The sequence below is a fragment of the Scylla paramamosain genome, chromosome 6 (assembly GCF_035594125.1).
Source record: "Scylla paramamosain isolate STU-SP2022 chromosome 6, ASM3559412v1, whole genome shotgun sequence".
Lineage (NCBI taxonomy): Eukaryota > Metazoa > Arthropoda > Malacostraca > Decapoda > Portunidae > Scylla > Scylla paramamosain.
The window spans coordinates 17,624,497-17,645,753 of record NC_087156.1 but is presented as its reverse complement, the minus strand read 5'-3'; the positions used below and the strand labels follow the sequence as shown (position 1 = coordinate 17,645,753).

At 42.9% G+C, this 21,257-nt stretch overlaps 1 long non-coding RNA gene across 1 annotated transcript in view; it reads left to right on the top strand.

Moving 5' to 3' along the window:
• The first annotated feature begins 2,466 nt into the window (after positions 1-2,466).
• LOC135101108 (uncharacterized) overlaps positions 2,467-21,257 on the top strand; it is a 78,242-nt gene continuing 59,451 nt past the window's right edge. Inside the window, exon 1 of the long non-coding RNA XR_010269029.1 lies at positions 2,467-2,526. This is a non-coding gene — a long non-coding RNA (uncharacterized LOC135101108). The remainder of the gene's footprint in view (positions 2,527-21,257) is intronic.

Below are 21,257 nucleotides of genomic sequence, written 5' to 3'. Positions count from 1 at the left end.
GGAGGTGGAGGGAGAGAAGAGAAGAAGAAACTGCCAAAGAGGAGGAGGTAGAGAAGAGAGGAAACAATGAAGGAGGAGGAGGGAGAAAAAGAGAAGAAACCGCGAAGGGGGAGGAAGAGAACAGAAGATATTGCGAAGAAGGAGAAGGGTGAGAAAAGAAAAAAAAACTGCGGAGGAGGAGGAGAAGAGAGAGGAAACCAAGTCAGAACTCAGCAGATGTATAAGTAAGACGTTTTGCAATACTTAGCGTGTGTTTAATGGAAGGGAGCGGTGGGGTGATGCATTAAGGAAAGCCTTGCGTGGACCTTATCATATTACGTGCTGAAGTGTTATCATGAAATTACAACTAAGATATTTGGAAGATGGTATATCGTGATTTGTCTGTGTAATCGTTGAAATGAAGGAAAAATAAGCTGGTTTTGTCATCTCTCTTGCCTGTCACTATTCTCTCTCTCTCTCTCTCTCTCTCTCTCTCTCTCTCTCTCTCTCTCTCTCTCTCTCTCTCTCTCTCTCTCTCTCTCTCTCTCTCTCTCTCTCTCTCTCTCTCTCTCTCATATCACCACTATCACAGACTCCCAAGCAATAATTTATAGACACAAATTATTGATGTCCTGAATCATAATTTTACTTACTCCTGGAAACAAAATCGAGAAGTCGTGGCATATTTAGTCAGCAAAACCTCTAACGACCCGTGTGCATTTGTATCACGTGGTGAGGCGCGTGGCATGATATCACCCGGTCACGAGGGGCTGTGTCTGGTGCCCTCTGTGACCCCACACGAGCAGCGGTTTTCACTCAACAGCTGCTTGGTGTAACTAAATGAATGTCATCTTAATTTGTCACGGTTGTGGTGAGGAATACCACAGGAGAAAGCTACCACTAGTGTGTGTGTGTGTGTGTGTGGTGTGTGTGTGAGTGTGTGTGTGTGTGTGTGTGTGTGTGTGTGTGTGTGTGTGTGTGTGTGTGTGTGTGATTGTAAAGCCAGATACCAACACTGAATGTGGCTCTGTGTACGCTTCGGTGATGTGTGTATGGGGGCGAAGTGTTTGTGTGTGTGTGTGTGTGTGTGTGTGTGTGTGGGGGGCGGGGGGCCTGGATGAGTTTGCATAGAAACACACACACACACACACACACACACACACACACACACACACACACACACACACACACACACACACACACACACACAGATGGAGCCTGCATTAAAGTCAGTACTGCTGTGCGTTGTCATCTGTCGGACTGTTTTCATACAAATATGTTTTCCCCATTGCAATGACAGACGAGCTGGTAACTCAGCATGACGGGAGGGGCGCTGCTGTCCCCTCGGCGTGATTGCCAGTCAACCGGCCGCCGCACGTGACGCCTAACCTTCACCCCATCTCCCCCTCACCCATCACCTCACACCCCGTCACACAGCTGGTTCTAAGCTCCCATCATCTGATCCTTGCATAAGAAGTGTTTACGCGTCGCAGTCTCGCCTTTATGCAACCTTGCCTTACCACACTTCACCCATGCAAGTGTATCTCGGTAAATGGCAGGACAGCGCAGCCCTTTCTCCGAGCCTGCACTCCATCCCCGCAGCTTTCCCGCTTGTATCCCTCTCCCTTTCCACCTCCATCCTTTCCCATCAGCTGTCCACTTTTCTTCGCCGCCGTCATATCACTCATTTTCACAGCGGCTTTTCTGGCGTGGTCATGAAAGCTGAAGCATTACTCAGCTGTGGCGAGGCTCGTGTGGCGGGTGTGGGTGTGCGCTGGTGTCGAGGGGAATGTGAGGGAGAGAGTTGTGTGTTGGCATGAAACAAACCCCTCCCCTTATCCTCTCTCTCTCTCTCTCTCTCTCTCTCTCTCTCTCTCTCTCTCTCTCTCTCTCTCTCTCTCTCTCGCTCTCGCTCTCGCTGTGCCTTCCTCTCCCAAAGAGCTCTTATCAAGCTTCCAATTTTGCTGGCTTTGGCTACATGTATTTGCTTTTCCTTCACCGTCATTCCCGCTGGAGGTTTTCGAGGATATTGGGTCCTCACGAGTGTCGAAAATAGATGGGGGGAGGGGTGCGTGAGAGAGAGAGAGAGAGAGAGAGAGAGAGAGAGAGAGAGAGAGAGAGAGAGAGAGAGAGATATGCAAGAAAATTAATGCATATTTGTGAATTCAAGCATATTTAAAAGTTTGTATGTTCTACGTAATGAAGATCATATATCATGTCAGTACAAAGCAGAAGTAACAAAAATCATTCATAAATAAAAATATAATAATAATAAAACACTGTCAGCACTTGACAAGAATATCATTGAAAAAAAAAATACTCGCTGAATAACATAAAAGGAAAATGAAAAAGAAAATTTGCAAACGCTCGCAAATACAAAGATTCACGTATATACTTTTGTAAACGACTGTTTATTTATTTTTATTTTTTTCATACTCTTTGACTATAGTAACTATAAAATAATACGTTTTCTCTTTCTCTTTTTCGTTGATAGACCACTGGCCAGAGGGAAGCTTGGACCTGCAGGCGTACTGACATACACAACAGGTGAGGGAAAAGGAAAAGAGCATATATATATATATATATATATATATATATATATATATATATATATATATATATATATATATATATATATATATATATATATATATATATATATATATAAGTAAGGGATTGACAGTAACTAGATCAAAGAGATGTATCGATGTAGGATAACAATAAAATGAATATATATTTTATGCTGTTCACTAGATACAAAAAGGACATTTACACCTACATAATAATAAAGAAAAAAAAACAGACAATTAAGACACACGTTCACACTGAAGCTCAACAACAACAACAAAAATAAATAAAAATAAAAAGGCTATATTGTCAAGTAACACATCAAGGTAACACAGTAGCATTTAATTCTCGTAGCAGCGAAAATATTATTCCTACAGAGGAGCAAACGGATGCAAATATGCTGCAGAAGTGGAACGTGGTGGCACCTTTAGTACTGTTTATAATGGACAGTGGGGAACGGGGGAAGGAGAAAGAGTTGGGGGAGGAGGGGATGTGGAAGGGAAGGGGGAAGAGGAGACGTTGGAGGAAGAGGACAGGAATAAGTGGGAAGTGGGGAGGATGGGGTCTTATGAGGGTAGTGAGTAGGGGAGAAGAGGAGGCGTGACCGGGGATGTGGAAGGGGGAACAGAAGGGGGCAGGAAGAGGAGGCGTTAGAAGGCTTGGAGAGGGAATGAGTAGGAAGGGGAGATGGGGAGGGGAAAAGGGTACTGGAGGAGAGGTTTCTGAGTACAAGGTTAGTTTTTGTTGTTACTCAGAACGTGTAATTTTTGTCGTTTTGTATTACATGGAAATATTAAGCATTAAGGTTCACATTGTACTTAGTTATGGGGTATTGTTTTCTCTTTCTTTTTATTTCCATTGGCTGACCAGAAGTTATTGAATAGGTGAGTTTTATTATTACTTAGAATACGATTTTTTTTTTGTGTGTGTGTGCTCTCTTATTACATGAAAATTTTAAGCATTGCAGAGAGAGAGAGAGAGAGAGAGAGAGAGAGAGAGAGAGAGAGAGAGAGAGAGAGAGAGAGAGAGAGAGAGAGAGAGAGAGAGGACAGCAAATTGTGAGCTTTATGGAGTGTTTGCGAGGCGTGTGTCTCGTGCAGATGGTGTGTGTGTGTGAGGAACCAAATGTCACAGGTGGTGGGTGGAAAATGTCGTGGGTCGCTCTGCAAAATAAAAGTGGCCCTATTTTTCATTCGCGGTTGAGAGAGAGTGTTGCGAGTGAGGGAAGGCAGCGGCTGGGTGTGCTATTCCTAGGCGTGACGGAGGAGGAGGCGGGCATGGTCAGTGTGTGTGTGTGTGTGTGTGTGTGTGTGTGTGTGTGTGTGTGTGTGTGTGTGTTTTGTAATTTGTGAGCAATAAGTTATCTGCCTATCTATCTATACCTCTATCTATCCATCTATTTATCTATCTTTCTCTCTATCTATCTATCTGTGTGTGTGTGTGTGTGTGTGTGTGTGTGTGTGTGTGTGTGTGTGTGTGTGTGTGTGCTTTGTAATTTGTGAGCAGTAAGTTATCTGTCTATCTATCTCTATCTATCTATCTACCTATCTATCTATCTATTTATCTATCTGTGTGTGTGTGTGTGTGTGTGTGTGTGTGTGTGTGTGTGTGTGTGTGTGTGTGTGTGTGTGTGTGTGTGTGTGTGTGTGTGTGTGTGTGTGTGTGTGTGTCGCTCGCTATCCACGTAACAAAGAGAAAAGTTGAGGTGATTACATAAAAAAAAATCGATAAATATAGCTTTCATAAATTAATTTCTTCTTAAATGGAGGATTAACTGCGTGGTGGCGGGGAAAAACGTAATGCAGTATTCCAAATAACTCTTTTGGTTTTATATTTGATAACAGAAACGGAGAATATGAATTACACAAGATAATAATAAAAAAAGAAGAGGAGAAAGAAGAAGAATACTAAGGATAAACAAGAACAAACAAAATTAGACTTCTTGAGCAATGGGAGCATGTTTGTGATGAGCTAAACCATCTAATCCAAAATAAATAAATACCCTAAAAATATGTTACAGTTAGAAACAAGAGAGCAGGAAGAGGAAGAGAAAGAGTAGCAGGAAGAAAAAAAAACAAGCAGAAAAGGACGATGAAGCAATGGTTAGGTAAGGAAGGAGGCAACGGGAAGGAGGTAGAGTGATGTCACGTGCTCAGTTGCTCAAGGGGAGGGGGAGGAGGAAGAGGGAGGGAGGGAGAGAGGGAGAAGTTGAATGAAGGGGGTGCCACGTGGCAAAGGGATGAAGGATGAGAGGGAGGCTGGTGGTAATGCAGTCCGGGGGGGGGGCACGTGACAGGTTGTGGTGCAGGTGTGGTGGTGATGGGTGATGGGGGAAGTGAACAGGTGGTGGAGGGTGTGGTGGGAATCCCCCGTGTGCTACTTCAAGGCCAAGGTGAGCCAGGTGGTGTGACCCTGACGGCACTCCTCCCTCCCTCCCTCCCTCCCTCCCTCTCCATCTCACCGTCACTCTCTTTCCCTCATCCCTATACAGTCACCATCACTCCCCTGACTCATTCCCTTCTCTACACCTCTTCGTTCCTTATGGCACACTCTTGGCCCTTACTCTCACTTCTCTCTCGCTACTCGTACGTCACCCTGTTCCTTGTCTCCTTCATCCCTCTGCTGTTACCCTCACTCACCTACTTGCATATATTTAAACTCTTTCTTTCCTTCCTTCCTTTCTCACGATGCACTCTTTCCTCACACTCACACTCCTTCACCCTCTCTCCTCACCCTCACTACGTCACCCACTAAGTTCTCTCTCCCGTCATCACTTCCCACCTCCCTGTTTCACCCTCGCCCCCTCCCCCACACGTCCTGTATCACCTTACCTAAAGTGCCTAAGTTGTTGTCGTTTACAGCCTGTTTGGTATTTTTTTCTTCTTCAGCCCGTCCACTTTATCTTCAGTAATTTAACACTCCTTTTTTTTTCTCTCTTTCTCTTTTTCTTTATCTTTTTTCCTACTTCATTGCCTCTCTCTTGTTTCCTTGTTCGTTTGATGTTTCCTAGTTTCGTCATTCATTCATTATCTTGTGTTTTTTTTATTGTTTTTCTTCCTACGTCTTTACTTCTATATATGGTTAATTTTTTTTTATTATTTTAATTATTTTTTTTTCTTTGTTATTTCCTTCCTTCTTCCCTTGATGCGTTCTGTCCTCCGTCCTTCCGATTCTCCCTCCCTCCCACTCTTTCCCTCTCTCCCTCCCTTCCTCCTTTACTCTATTTCTTCATCTCCTCTTTCGTCGCCTTTTTCTCACCTCGCACCACAATTCGCAAAGTACCGTTCCTTCTCTCGTTTGACATTTCGTTCTGATCCCGATTTGGTTTTTGTGGCGTAAATATCTTTTTTTTTCCCTCTCTCTATCTCTGTCTTGCTCTTGCTCAGTACGAATTTAGATCATCTCATGCGCTTAAACGTGTGTGTGTGTGTGTGTGTGTGTGTGTGTGTGGTTGTCCTTCAGTTCCGCGTGTTTATTTACAATGCGCTTCTCGTTATTCATTTTTTGCCCTCCAGTTCCCGATGCCACTTTCGTACGTGTTTTTGCGCTGGAGGTGAGGATAATGGAACCCCCGCTATTGTTGGGCGTTGAGGGGCGAGCTGCATGTTCCATTAATTTGTGTGTTACGCGGCGTGCGCTGCGGCTGCCATGCGTTTTGTGATCGTCCAGTAACATTTACCCTTTGTGTGTTTGTCTGTGTCTATACTTGTCTGTCTGTGTGTGTAGCATCGACCCCACTTAATGTGTCATGTGGTTATACTGCGTCGAGTTGGGTGCTGGTTTAGTACACTTGCCATTATAACAGGTTTTGTGGTGGACTGGTGGCGTTATACTCTGTTATGTGACGGTGTATTTGGTATTGGGTAGTGGTGGTGGTGGTGGTGGTGGTGGTGGTGGTGGTGGTGGTGATGGTAGTAGAGGGAAGGGACGGTAAGCCACACCGATCAATACTCTCATCCCTAACTGTTGTTGCTGTAGAGTTTTATGATAATTTTTTTTGTGTTTAAAAGTTTGGAGTTTTGAATATTCCAACCATCCGTTTTTTTTTTTTTTTTTTTGTCCTCCGCTGATTTGAGTGTGAAAAAAAAGGATGACCATACGTATTAAAACACACACACACACACACACACACACACACACACACACACACACACACACACACACACACACACACACACACAGAAAATAACAGGGGGGAAGGAGCAAGGAAAGATGGATGGACCTTTTTCTTTAGCATTTGCCTCATCTTTCCTTAATCACACGGCGCTCTGAGACACTTCCTTGGTTCCACAGCCACTCCGAAACACCATATATGCTATAAATTAGAAAACCTACTCTTTTAACCTCTTCTTTCTTTCCGGCGGATGTCTGAAAATGTTCCATGCTGTGCTTAATGTACAACGCCCCCTCTGGCAGTGAAAAGGTGAAGACACTCTTGTATATGAAAGCAGAATACATAACCACCACTAGAGTACACTACCACATTTCCTGTACACTTATGGGGAAAGATATAAATTTTCAGATAATTACCATGATTTGTTGTTGGTAAATTGCACCTCTTCTTCCCCCCTCCACCGCGCCCTAGGCGGTGTTCCCTTGACGTTGACGGCTGAGCTAATACGTATACATCAGCGGCGTGCAGCTCCAATACACAGGGACTTGGCGCCTGGAGAGTGTGCACAGGCGGTGAGTGGAGACGTTTATCAGTAAAGCGACCGAGGCGATTCATGTGCTCTGTAATGTTGGTTTCTTAGTTTATTTATTTATTTTTTTTATGTTGGTTATATATATATATATATATATATATATATATATATATATATATATATATATATATATATATATATATATATATATATATATATATATATATATATATATATATATATATATATATATATATATATATATATATATATATATATATATATATATATATATATATATATATATATATATATATATATATATATATATATATATGTATATATATATATATATATATATATATATATATATATATATATATATATATATATATATATATATATATATATATATATATATATATATATATATATATATATATATATTGTAAATGTTGTTTCTTCCTCCTCTGTCTCTCATTCTTCTTTCTATTTCGTCTCTTTCCTTTTTTCTTTCTTTACTATCCTCCTCCCCCCTTCTGCCTTTTCTGCTTCTTGTCAACCTGTTTTATTTCCTCTTCCTCCCTTACTTTTTTCATTCATCATCCCTTTCACTACCCCCATTTCCTACATCATCTGCTCTTTCCCTTCCTCCTCTTCTTCATTCCTGGTTCTTGGCCTCTAGTCGTTGTGTTCCCTGGCCTCATTCTCCTCTTCCTCGTCCTCTTCATCCTTTCATCACGCAACAACCCTCAGGTACTCAGTGACTTGCCTTAATCATTTCTTCGTCCTTAAACTCCTTGTCCTCGTTCTCGTACCCCATGTCGTCCTCGCCCTTCTCATCTTCTCACGTTACAATATACGGTCGAGCTGCGGGTGACTTGCGATAATCCTTCTACACGCCTAAATTGGCTGTTCGTTTGTTTTCTGTGCTTCTTCCGCTGAGTTCATTCTTTATTTGTGTGTGTGTGTGTGTGTGTGGTGTGTGTGTGTGTGTGTGTGTGTGTGTGTGTGTAAGAGCGAGCGCTTCTCTTGTGCATTAAGCATTTCATAGTCTCATTTCTAGAGGACATCGGGTTATGTGTGTGTGTGTGTGTGTGTGTGTGTGTGTGTGTGTGTGTGTGTGTAAGAGCGAGCGCTTCTCTTGTGAATTAAGCATTTCATAATCTCATTTCTAGAGGACATCGGGTTATGTGTGTGTGTGTGTGTGTGTGTGTGTAAGAGCGAGCGCTTCTCTTGTGAACTAAGCATTTCATAGTCTCATTTCTAGAGGACATCGGGTTATGTGTGTGTGTGTGTGTGTGTGTGTGTGTGTGTGTGTGTGTGTGTGCGTATGTCGTAACGCGTCCTTGCTTCGTCAAACGGGAAGTATAAATTCAGATATCAAGTAGAGATACACACGAGATAGGAGTATATGCAATAAGTTCAGTAGAAATATATATGTATGTACCTGCTATTAGATTTGTGATTTTTTTTGCATTGTTTTTCGTATGAACTTTGACTTATAAAGGTCAGGCTGATGCTCATGGATTTAAAGCCACGTTCGTTCTTCACTCTTATTGCATTTTTTCTCACATCAATATTGCACGAATGGAAGGTTTTGTCTTTTGTATTGCGGTGCTTGTTTGTCACGCGGTCACAACCATCAGAGGGAAACACGACGCGGAAGTCATATATCATATAGTGGAAGAAAAGAGGGACTTGAGAATCATATATTTATAGGCAGAATAACGCTCAGATTATGTGATTACTGAAGTTTAAATAAGTAGGTTGTTTGTAGCGAGTCAATGTTGGTAGGTGCCGAGTCAATAGGGAGCTCTTAAAGAAAATTTGGTGCTTTATTTTTCTGTTTCTCGCCTATTTCCTGATTTTTTCTTCTTTTATCTTTTTCGCAGTGATATTTGGTATGTCTAACACGTTTTCCAAGCGAGTAACGAACTTGAAACTAATTTACACTTACTCCCTAAATACCTTAAACTTTTATTTTAATTGGTATTTTTATTTAGAAACTAAAACAACATACCTCTCCTCTTCACTTTCCTCCATGCACTTTATTTTCTTCATATCCTTCATAGTGTTTTCTATTTCCCTCGTGTATTATGAACAAAACAAGTAAACACCACTTTAATAACCACTGTTCCCAAGTTGATAATGAGGGCTGACTCCACACCTGTTATCTCACACGAGTGCCCTGATATTACGACCCGTGGCGTGGACAGCTCGACAGGTGAAGAGATGAGGCGCCAAGTAAGTGATATTGTTGGTAGATTAGATGGCGAAGTGATACTGCTAAGTGTGTGAGGGGTCATGGAGGAGGTGATGAGAAGTAGGAAGACGACGAGGAGGAGGAGGAGGAGGAGGAGGAGGGGAAGTAAGAAGAGAGGGGAGGAGGGGGTGAAGTAAGAAGAGAAGGAAGAGGAGGAGAAGGAAGTAGATGAGGTGCTGAAGTATTAAGTATAGGAGGAAATGAAGATTATGAAGATAAATGTGGAGGAAAGCAATGAAGACAGTGAAAAAGGAGGAGGAGGAAGAAGAACAAGAAGGGGAAAACTAAACAAAGACGTAAAACAGAACGAGGAGGAGGAGAAGGAGGAGTATGAGGAAGAGGAAGAGGAGGAGGATATAATAAATACAGTAGATAAGTAGAGAGAAGAGAAGATTATAAAGGTGAATTTGTAAGAAAATCAGAAAAAGGAAGAGGAGAAGGAGGAATACTCGTAGATACAGAAGCAGAGGGGAGATGGAAGAGACTACGAACATGAGCCGTAAGAATCAGTGAGAGGAAGATGAAGTTCTGAAGGAGCAACTACGTAGAGAAGAAAGTGAAGATTATGAAGGTGACTGAAGAGGAGGAGTCAGACGGGGAGGGAAGCCAGGTGATATTGGTAGAGGTCGGAGAGACGTAAAGGAGGATTAGCAAGGGAGAGAGGACCAGATATTAGTGTCACCAGAACCTTGAGCCCCTTATTCTCAAAACCCAAGCCTTCCCTCCACCCCCCCCCCACCAGGCACCAGTAGTGTCAGATTACAAAGGGAAAATACGTGACAAGTTGAAATGAATCGAGAAACAAAAAAAAAAAAAAACTGACGTAAGATTAGATTCAAATAAAAAAAATAGGACTCGTCACACGTTTACCTTCAGTGGGAGTCCCTTAATCCACCCTGAGCCGAGTGACGCCACTACCGGCATGAAGGAAGAGTGAGGGAGTGTCAACAGTGAGAGAGAGAGAGAGAGAGAGAGAGAGAGAGAGAGAGAGAGAGAGGAGAGAGAGAGAGAGAGAGAGAGAGAGAGAGAGAGAGAGAGAGAGAGAGGAGAGTTTTAAAGGTATGGAGGGTGGTGGGGGAGGGATGAGGGGGGCTGAGGAGGGAGGGAGGGAGGGAGAGGGCGTGTAGTTATGGGGGTGTGGGAACATAAATTATCGTCTAATGACTGGAAATGCTTGAGAATTACCATTAGAGAGAGAGAGAGAGAGAGAGAGAGAGAGAGAGAGAGAGAGAGAGAGAGAGAGAGAGAGAGAGAGAGAGAGAGAAGAGAGAGAGATTTACTTGGACCTACTACGTATCACCATGCCCACTACTACCACCACCACCGCCATCACCACCCACCTACTGCCACCGACTACAGCAAAATAAACTTGTTGTTACACTGGTTTTACATTTTTTGCCGTGTGTTTGTTGTGCCATATTTGGTGCCCTCCCCCCCTTCACTTTTTTTTCCCCTACCGAGTTTTATTGCAAGTCAATCCTTTTTATCACTTCGCCTATTTTTTCCCTTATTTTTTCCCGTGTATTTATGGGTAAAAGTGTTTATTTTGCCCGCATTGGATGAGTACGCTTTGTTTAAATATATGTTTTTTTTTACAATACTTTCACTATTTTAATTAGTTATCGATGGTATAATGGCTCTGGAAAATATGATAGATTCTATATTAAAAACTTGAAACATTTTGCCCCTTTAGATTATTTTTTTTATATATTACATTTTTTTTCAGTACACTATTTGCATAGGGGGGAAACTTGATAATTGTCTTTATTTCTCTCCTTATTCCCTGGATCTTTAATGGTGATGTCCTGTATGAACTGGAAGGGGGAAGGTTACTTGTTTGTGTTTTATTTGAATAATGCTCATACGTAAGGGCATCATTATTATTAACCATTGGCATCTGCACGAGTAGTGGTAGTGGTAGTAATAGTAGCAGTAGTTGTTATGACAGTAGCACTAGTGGTATCAGTGTGGTAGTAATAATGGTACTGGTAGTATGTTGATGACTACTACTACTACTACTACTACACACAATAACAACAACAAGAACATTATTAATATTACCAAACGAAACAAACAACAACAACAACAACAACAACAACAACAACAACAACAACAACACAACAACAATACCATCAACACCAAAAATATTACCACCAATGATAAGGATAGTAACGACAACAATTAAGTTTTTCTTACTGCCACATTCGCCTCAACACTGTCATCATCACCACCACCACACCACCACCACCACCACCACCACCACCACCTTTACCTGTCTCAGCCTCGTGCACCTGACCACCTTCACCTTCTACACCTGAGCAGAAAAGGTGCGCACAGTGACGCAACTCCCTCCCTCCCTCCCACACACACACACACACACACACACACACACACACACACACACACACACTCACACACACACACACACACACACGAAGACCACTTAGAAGCGTACACCGGTGAAGGACATTTTTTCCCCCAGTACACGTACACTCTGCTCCGTAATTACATTCTCTGCGCGGCCACATTAATCAGGATGGCGCAGGCAATACATTATCGCGATCGCCGAATTAATGAATGACACACAAATGACTAATACAATCGATCATGCAGGTAAATTCCAGTGTAAACAGACGGAAAGATGCACACACACACACGTACGCACACACATACGCTCTCTCTCTCTCTCTCTCTCTCTCTCTCTCTCTCTCTCTCTCTCTCTCTCTCCTCTCTCTCTCTCTCTCTCTCTCTCTCTCTCTCTCTCTCTCTCTCTCTCTCTCTCTCTCTCTCTCTTTGCTTGTTTTTGAAGCTCTTCTTATCGTCATTCAATCCTGAGAACGAAATAACAAACATCCACATCAGTTGCTTATTCACCGCTACACACACACACACACACACACACACACACACACACACACACACACACACACACGTATAGGAAATTAAAATAAACCCTTGACATTGAACTCCTGAACGTCCGTCTGTCCCTGACCCTTGCTCTATCCCTTCCCCCCCTCCCCTCCTCCACCGCCTCCACCACCACTACTACCACGACCACCATCCCCTCTTCCTCGCACGCTCCATGAATCACCTTAAGCCACTCTCAGCAATTTCCGCATCCACGTTTTCTCTTTTCTATGCCTGTAAAATACCACCTCTCCCTCTTCCTAGTATGGCCCTTCTTCCTCTTCTTCCTCGCAGTCTGAGAGTAGAAATGTTTACTTGTGAGTCTGTGCGTTATTCTCCATCTCGCTTCTTTTTCTACCCTCCATTTCAATCACCCATGCTATTATCTCTCTCTCTCTCTCTCTCTCCTCTCTCTCTATTTTATCTCCATTCCTCGCTCTCGTTCTTTTCGATTTTCTTTTCATCCTATTCAGTGTTTTTTTTTTTATTCACCTGTTTGTTTTTTTAACATTTACTCTTCCTTCCCCTCCATTTTTAATTTTTCTTTCGCATGCACTCCTTTATTCCATTTCCCCCCTGTTTATCTTATTCCTCCATCTCATCCTCTTTCGATCTTCTTCCCATCCTATTCACTCCTTTATTCCATTTCCCCTGCTTATCATATACCATTCTATCCTCTTCCTCATCATCCTTCCATCGACCCTCCTGCTTCATTATCCCCTTCCCCTCTTCGCCTGTGTTCGCTCTCCCGTGGAGTCTCAGGTCCCCTCAGGTGCCGCATTACAGCCAGCCTTGTCGGGGACGGTGATGAGAGAAGCGAGCGCGCATGAAAATAATCTTGGTTAACCGCTGACTCCTTACTTGTGGCTTAAGTGGCCCACTCAAGCGTCGAGCAAATGTCATAACATAAAAACAACATTCGCTTGAGACGTTAATCAGTGGGTGGAGGTAATTGAAGACGCTCGTGTGGCTAGGCAGCGTATGCATACATTTCACTGAGTACATTTACTAATCATAAATACGTGACTGGTTACTTAGCAAGGGGAGGTGGAGGTCAAGGTAAGGGAAGCTGAGAGAAGGACGGGAGTTAGTTCGATTGATAGAAGAAAGGAGTTATTATCGTATAGCTCAATAGGCGCTTGTGACGAAGAAAAGTAATTAATGCCACGTTGCAGTGATACGTGGCACTTGCACGCACCATCACCTCTGCGTTAGAACTCCACCATAATAAAGCTTTGGAGGTAATATATCGCTGCAATACATATAAGCTTCCCTTTTAAACCGTACGCCATATTTCACGAGCTCCATTAACACGCGTTGTTATAGCGTGAAGCAAGCCTGCAGTGCTCCCCTAACTCTCCGCCGCCTCACATACACGCCCGCGCTCCCTCTCAAGCCTTATTAACTGCAAGCTCCCCCACTTAATCCTGATTCACCCCGAGTATCGCTACAAGCTTGATGGAGTACTCGGCTTTCAACCCTGGATCTCCGTGCACTCATCACGCGCCTCTGTGTTGACTCCAGACTAACTCGTCCTTGCACCGCCACTTGCCGACGCGTCCATACTCTAACGAACATTAATCTAATATAACGTCTCATGAAACCGGTGAGGAACCTAACTTACTAGGGAAAATTATCATGAAGGAAAGTTCCAGTGTGTCAACGAGAGATAGAAGATGAATATACAAAAAAGAATTGAGAAAATATAGTAGCATTTTCACACATCCCCCGAAAGATAAACACGTATACACTTGCTCAGTACACATACAAAAAAAAGGTACAGGAATCTTTATGCAGTACACCAGACACCTTTAAGCCTTCAGGAACCAGCGGGGGTAGACTCACCCTCACAGCCACTTGCGTTAAGGCTGAAAATGCCGTACAGACTGGCGCACCCTTCGGGAATGCCATTATAACGAGCGAGGTCAGGAAGGGGCGACTGTTGTGAACTGTTTGTCAGTGGAGGAAAGCCCCTTTTTTTTGTGCCTGTGTTAATGAGGCTTATTACACGCAGCAGGAGGACGTCTGTCAGACCTAAGGCGAGGGCGAAGGCGCTGGAGAAGATGTAGGAGAAAGAGGAAGAGTAGGAGGAGGAGGAGGAGGAGGAGGAGGAGGAGGAGGAGGAGGAGGAGGAGGAGGAGGAGGAGGAGGGTGGTTGGATGAAAGAGTGCTGGAGAGAGGAGTTATGTCAAGAGGTATCGTAAAAATGATTAGGATACTTACGATACTGCAGGAAAATTGAGTATAAAATAGATTGATGAGTCTAAAAATTGATGGAATTGAAATAGTATAGAGAAAGTGAGAGAGAGAGAGAGAGAGAGAGAGAGAGAGAGAGAGAGAGAGAGAGAGAGAGAGAGAGAGAGAGAGAGAGAGGAGGATGGATGATGATGAATTACTGTCTCATGGTTACATATGGAAATGTGAGAAGAGAAAGTAAGGAAAAAATAAGTGGCAATAATCACCGTGATAGAGAGAGAGAGAAAGAGAGAGAGAGAGAGAGAGAGAGAGAGAGAGAGAGAGAGAGAGAGAGAGAGAGAGAGAGAGAGAGAGAGAATGTATTACTGAGAGACGCACAAAAGATTAAATCATACCACATCAAACAGATATAATTCACAGACGATGTAAAATGCTCACAAACCCCAGGGAAACACACACACACACACACACACACACACACACACACACACACACACACACACACACACACACACACACACACACACACACACACACACTAAAATATACACGCAAAAAACACGAAAAAAAAAAAAAAAAATATATATATATATATATATATATATATATATATATATATATATATATATATATATATATATATATATATATATATATATATATATATATATATATATATATATATTTAACAATCACACCAAGGACAATAAAAAAAAACGAAATACCAAAAGTACGAACGAAACAAAACAAAAAAAATTAAATAAACGAATAACTAAAAACATGAAATAATCGCAAAAGCTCACTCAGAACTGACGTCGGAAAATACAGGTTAAGAATAGGAACGAAGTAGAACACCATGACTGGATGGAAAACAACGGAGAGCACCTGTAAGTGGGTCACGATCTCGGTGCAGTGTCCGGGAGGGGAGGGGAGGTGTCCAGCTCACCTGAGATTCTGGCCATTGTGGGACGAACAAAGGCGCGATTATCAAGACTTGGATGACGGACTGAAGACCACGGCCACTCACCCTGACGGAGAGAGAGAGAGAGAGAGAGAGAGAGAGAGAGAGAGAGAGAGAGAGAGAGAGAGAGAGAGAGAGAATGTCATTACGTCTCTTAAGGTTCAAAGCAGTGATGGGTGACGGGAACTAATCGGTTGGCCGTCGCGGTGAGGAGCGGCGTCCTGTTTGTTCTGGTGGGGCTCAAGTTCCTCAGATTTGTTCTTTCGCTTCTTGACACGGTGTTATGCCGCTCACGTGGTATTTGATGCCTTTGTGTGTGTGTGTGTGTGTGTGTGTGTGTGTGTGTGTGTGTGTGTGTGTGTGTGTGTGTGTGTGTGTGTGTGTGTGTGTGTGTGTGTTGTGTGTACAAGCTGTAATGGAGTGGATGTATTGCGAGTCCTTGGTTGCGCTTCGGTGGCGGAGTGACTGATGTACTCTCGCGGTGTGTTCATTTTTTTCTTTTTGTCTCATGTTACACTTGATATTGAGCTGCGGGGTATGGATGGTTCATTGAACTGTAACTTGAAAGATCTGGAAGAGAGATATAAGGTCAGTAGCAATGATAAACTGTGTTTAATTGTCATTTAATCCCAAAATGTATATAATAGGTCATGTTCCTAATTTTAAATGCCATTTATGATATATATTCTGTGTCAACAGCTTGGGAGCCATCAGTGATCTAGAAAGTTTATAAAGTTCGAATATTTCAGTGGCGTAAACAATATAGTCTAAGTCAAAGAAATGAAAATGCCATCTCTCATGACGCTTGAAAGCAGTAAGATTGCAACACTTCCCGCTGTCCCTTGTCGCGCGAGGCAACACAAGCTGCCAGGCGCTGCTCTACTGACACTGACAGGCTGAAAGTGGAGCACATTACTACATTAAACATTTTTTTTTTCAAGGCACATTGTTTTGTATCAATTGTAAAATTCATATACATATGATACCGTTTTCTCTGAAATCCGACAAATTTACAATGTCATAGGAATAAATTTGATAATAATATTTTAACAACATGCCAGGACTCGTAGCAGTAATGTAATCTGACCTGCTTTTACACTGTTTTCATGGAGACTCGAAACTGAATAGCAGTAATGGTGATTAAAATATAAATGAGAATACCTTATAAAAATGAATAAAATAAATATGAATAAAATGTATGACGGCAACGCTTTTCACTCATAGCTTACGTCACACCACATTACCGTCACCAGGTGTTAGCAATTTTGAGGCTCTGAAAGGTTGCCAGCCATTCACTGATACTCCTTCCTAGTGATGCTATTCAGTAGAGTGGTGCATGAATGGAATAGACTCAGTAATCAGGTTAATCAGGTTATTAGTGCTGAGTCATTGTGGAGCTTTAAAAGAAGATTAGATAGATTTATTGATAAGGATGATAAGTGTAAATAACTGGGTATGTTTTATACAGAGACTGCCACGTGTATGCCTGACGTCTTCTTGCAGCTTCCCTTATTTATCTATTTATTTATTTTTATATGATCTTATATGTTTTTATAATATCATTAATTTTCTTGATAGCTGGACGTCTTGAAAAAAGAAAAAAATTCTCTTATTCTTATATATTTCTTCTCTCCCATCCTTGTTTTTCTCGGAGAATGGCAGTGGTGGTAGTGAAGGTGATGGAGGTCGTAGCAGTGGTAGTAGTGGTGGTGGAAGTACTGGTAATGGAGGTGATGACAGTGATGAATTTAGCTTAGGATCACAAGAGCGACGTAACAACCGCACCATTACAGTCATCCTTCTTCAGATTTCCCCGTGTTGATAAGTACTTGACAAGCATATTTTTCAAAAGGTAGATATTCTTACATTTTACATTAAAGAAAACAAAAAAGAAACACTTTGAAAACATGAATTTAACTGTATTTTTATTTTATTTATTTATTTTTTTTATTTAATCGTTACTGCCTCACCAACCTCACTTCATTTCATATCCACCAACTCTGCCTGGTCCTCCTCACATCACATCACGTAGGGCCGGACAGGGCAAAACAGGACAGGACACGCGGTACTATCCTGTAAAGCTTAGAGTCATAATAATACTTAAAACAAGGCCATCACACGACGGGTTGGGCTACGAATTTTGATGATGTGCAGTATAATTTCCCCTGGACGCCCATATGACCCACCTCCCTCAGCACCGGGCGTAATGGTGATGGTAAATGACTTGGTATATTTGTTTTTCCCAGATCGTAATGATGCCTTTTTATTGGACTAAATTGAATACTGTTGGCAGTTACGCCGCATAAAAAGCTGTCTACATTCATACGAGCACATGCACGCCCGTTCGAGGGGAAACAAGCACGGGAGCACGAGGCCTATAGAATTAAACGTACTCATTCGTTTAGCGTTTATGGTGTTTATTACGCGCCTAATTTACGTGCACGCGCTGTCAAGGAACACACACACACACACACACACACACACACACACACACACACACACACACACACACACACACACACATACACACACACACACACACTAAAGCAAGTACACTCATTAACATCTGAGAACACTTGCACTTTCCCCTGTCATTTTTTCCCCAAACATCTGGTGGAACTGCTATGGAGAGGGAGGGGAAGTGAGTAGAAGAGGGAGAGGGAGAGGGCAGGGAAGGGGGGGTGGTGCGGTGTGTGGGGAAGGGTGCAGCTACATGGCTACAATTCCCACAAAAATAATGCTTCTGGAACCCCAGTATAATGGAGACGAATTGACGGCGTTAGAGCGGACAAATGATAAGCTAACGACATTATTTTTCTCCCAGTGAGTCACGGTGTTAGATGGGATGTGGCAACGGGTGTGTGTGTGTGTGTGTGTGTGTGTGTGTGTGTGTGTGTGGTGCTCGTTCACGAGGACACACACACACACACACACACACACACACACACACACACACACACACACACACACGAATGGGCGAAATCCCTCAACCGTGACGTAAATCTGGGAACGTGGACTAAAAATTGGATTGGCAGTATGTGCGGCAATTTTTATTCAGTCTACCCCCACTTTTGGCCTTGAAATCCGAAAGAAAACGCATCCCAACGGCCACCAGTGTTCGACAAACGTAAACAAAGCAATGTTATTCTCGTTTGTAATGTTCTTTGCGCTTTATTCCCAGCAAGGTGGACTGGATGTACTCTGGAAGCCTGAATATTACATCAAACGTTAGTCAGATGCGAGGCGTTATTACAGTACTTGACTTTGATGGCGCCTCTGATCCATAAATCTCGCCGTCTGATAATAACCTCGTGTTAGTGTGCTGAGATCGACCATAATGGCTTAGCGGGGATAGCATAAGTGATTTGGGTATGATACATAACGCCGTGCAGTTGTGAAGTGTATCGCCTCTTTAAATTTAACGAAGTACTGTTCTCCTCCTCCCCGTCGTCCTCCCCTTTCTCCTACTTCTCCTCCTACTCCTCGTCCATGTCCTCGTGCCCACTCCCCTCCATTAAACGGCACTAAGCTTGATTCGCTCGTCCATTACTTTCAAGTGTCATACTTGTCGACCGTAACGACGTAGGGACACCGTATACCACACACACACATTACGTAACCGAGTATTCATATGCAACAAGTACTGCTCTTTACACATGTAAGTACTATTAGTGTTCAAGGAAATTTATGCTCACTAGCGGTCCTTGGTAACTTGTTTTTACGTTGCCACTTGCCGACGCTCGAGATCTGTATGCATAATAAAACTTTACGAAGCACTATATGAACGGCTTATAATGAAGTAGGTTCCTGTGTTAAGGGTAGCAGTAAATGGTGCCTTATACTCAGTGGCGTCATTAGGTCAGATCACTGAGGACTATTATCAGCAATATTTTATGCTTAGCAGTGAGTAACTTCCCTTTGAAAAAAGTGTTTATGGCAAGATAACAGACAGACTGTGTAACAAGGTAAAATCTGACAAATACCAATACAACTTTGACTTCGATTTTTTTTTCTACAACATCCAGAAACGCCCCTGGCTGAAGCAAGGATTGGTGCACCCAAGTGAATTAGAAATAGTCAAGTAAGGCATTAACAAGCAGCAGAGGTAGTATGGGAGTGTGAGGCTCTGACAGCGTAGCCAGTCTGAGCGGTTCAGTACTCTTATGTTTTGTAGGTCCTCGCTCCCCGCCTCTTTAAGGAACCTGAGATATGAAGTAAGTTTATGATCACTAAAGATTATGAACGCTGGCAGTAGTACAGAATAAAGGTGCATGTTACGCCTTTTTAATGGCCTACGGAACAACTGAAAGCATTTGCGAGCTGTTTTGTTGCTCCTGCGCAGTGTTAAGGGGCTTGTTTATGACTGGGATAATTATCTTATTAGTTTTAGGAGTGGCGTTGTTAAATGTAATACACTGCTCGACTGCTGGTCCTCATATATGCACAGACCATGTTACTGATGGTTCCTTACTAGTGTAGCACTGGGAAGCTGCACAATGAACCTGTAAAATTTTTATCTTAATTTGTGTGCGGTTGCTAAAAAGTAACCAAGAAAATGAAAGAGAATGGGACGGGGCTATAGGCCTGGCTGAAGGTGATTGGATGAGCGTGGCAGCGCTGGGTATGAATACTCATAACTTGGGGAGCACTTGTGGAGGTGACACCCGTTTTTTTTTTTTTTTTCGCGGTAAATTTCGAGTTTTTTTTTTTATTTAATATAGTGGTGTGTTCAAGTTGCTGAGCGTGCGTGTAAAAGAACAGGCAACATAGAAGGAAGTGGAGCGGGCGTGCAGGTCCTCAGGTGTCGGGGAATGCGAGAATTAGAGGGACAAGAAGGGAAAGCCGGCGAGGACCAGCAGCTGGTGAGTCCCATCACCTCATGTTTCCCTGTTTGTAGCAGCGACCTACTGCTGTGTGTGCCTTTAGTGTACATACATATATTTGCATTTGTACTTATAATGTGTATCGTGTGTATTAATCACCAAATCTCGAGCGATAACTGTATAAAGTGGCCGTTCCTTGTGTGTGGTGTATAGACGCAGCTCAGTGCCTTGCTCTTACACTGGACTTCGTAACAACAGTATATAATTTGCTGGTGAATATATCCACTTCAGCCTATGCATGTAGGGTGCTTGAAGGGAGAAGGCTGTGGCGTCATCTGGCCTTTCCGAATAACAAGGTGGCGGGTGGCTGGAGGTGTGTTGCGGCTGGCCAAACAAGGTGCACCGCGGCGACTGTTGGCTGAACAAATAACGCGAACCGATAACAGCGGGAAGGTCAGGGCCAGACGTAACGATACCGATTTGTTTGTAGACGACAAGGGCAAGAAGGCTCACGCTCCTACGCTCCTGCACATGCCCAGTTCCACCCTACCATGCTTACCAAACCATCGCTCCCAACCTCCTATCCAGCCATAACCCCTCTTCCTCCCCCCAGCCAGCACTGTTTTCTCCCCGGTGCCACTCTACCAAACCACTATCCCACCCAGATTGTAGCTCGCTCCTATCCCCATTCCCCACCTTCACCCTTATCTCCTACCCCTCCACAGTTATCCCTCCTTTCTATCCCCTAGCCACACACCTACCCAATGCTCTCTTCCTAGCTCATCGCAGTCACACACACACACACACACACACACACAGCACATTTTCCGGTTATTGCTTTAATTCAGTGAGTAAAAAGAAGTAAAAATAGCCCTTGAAGTCGTAATAACTCAGTGGTGTGTACCGCCATT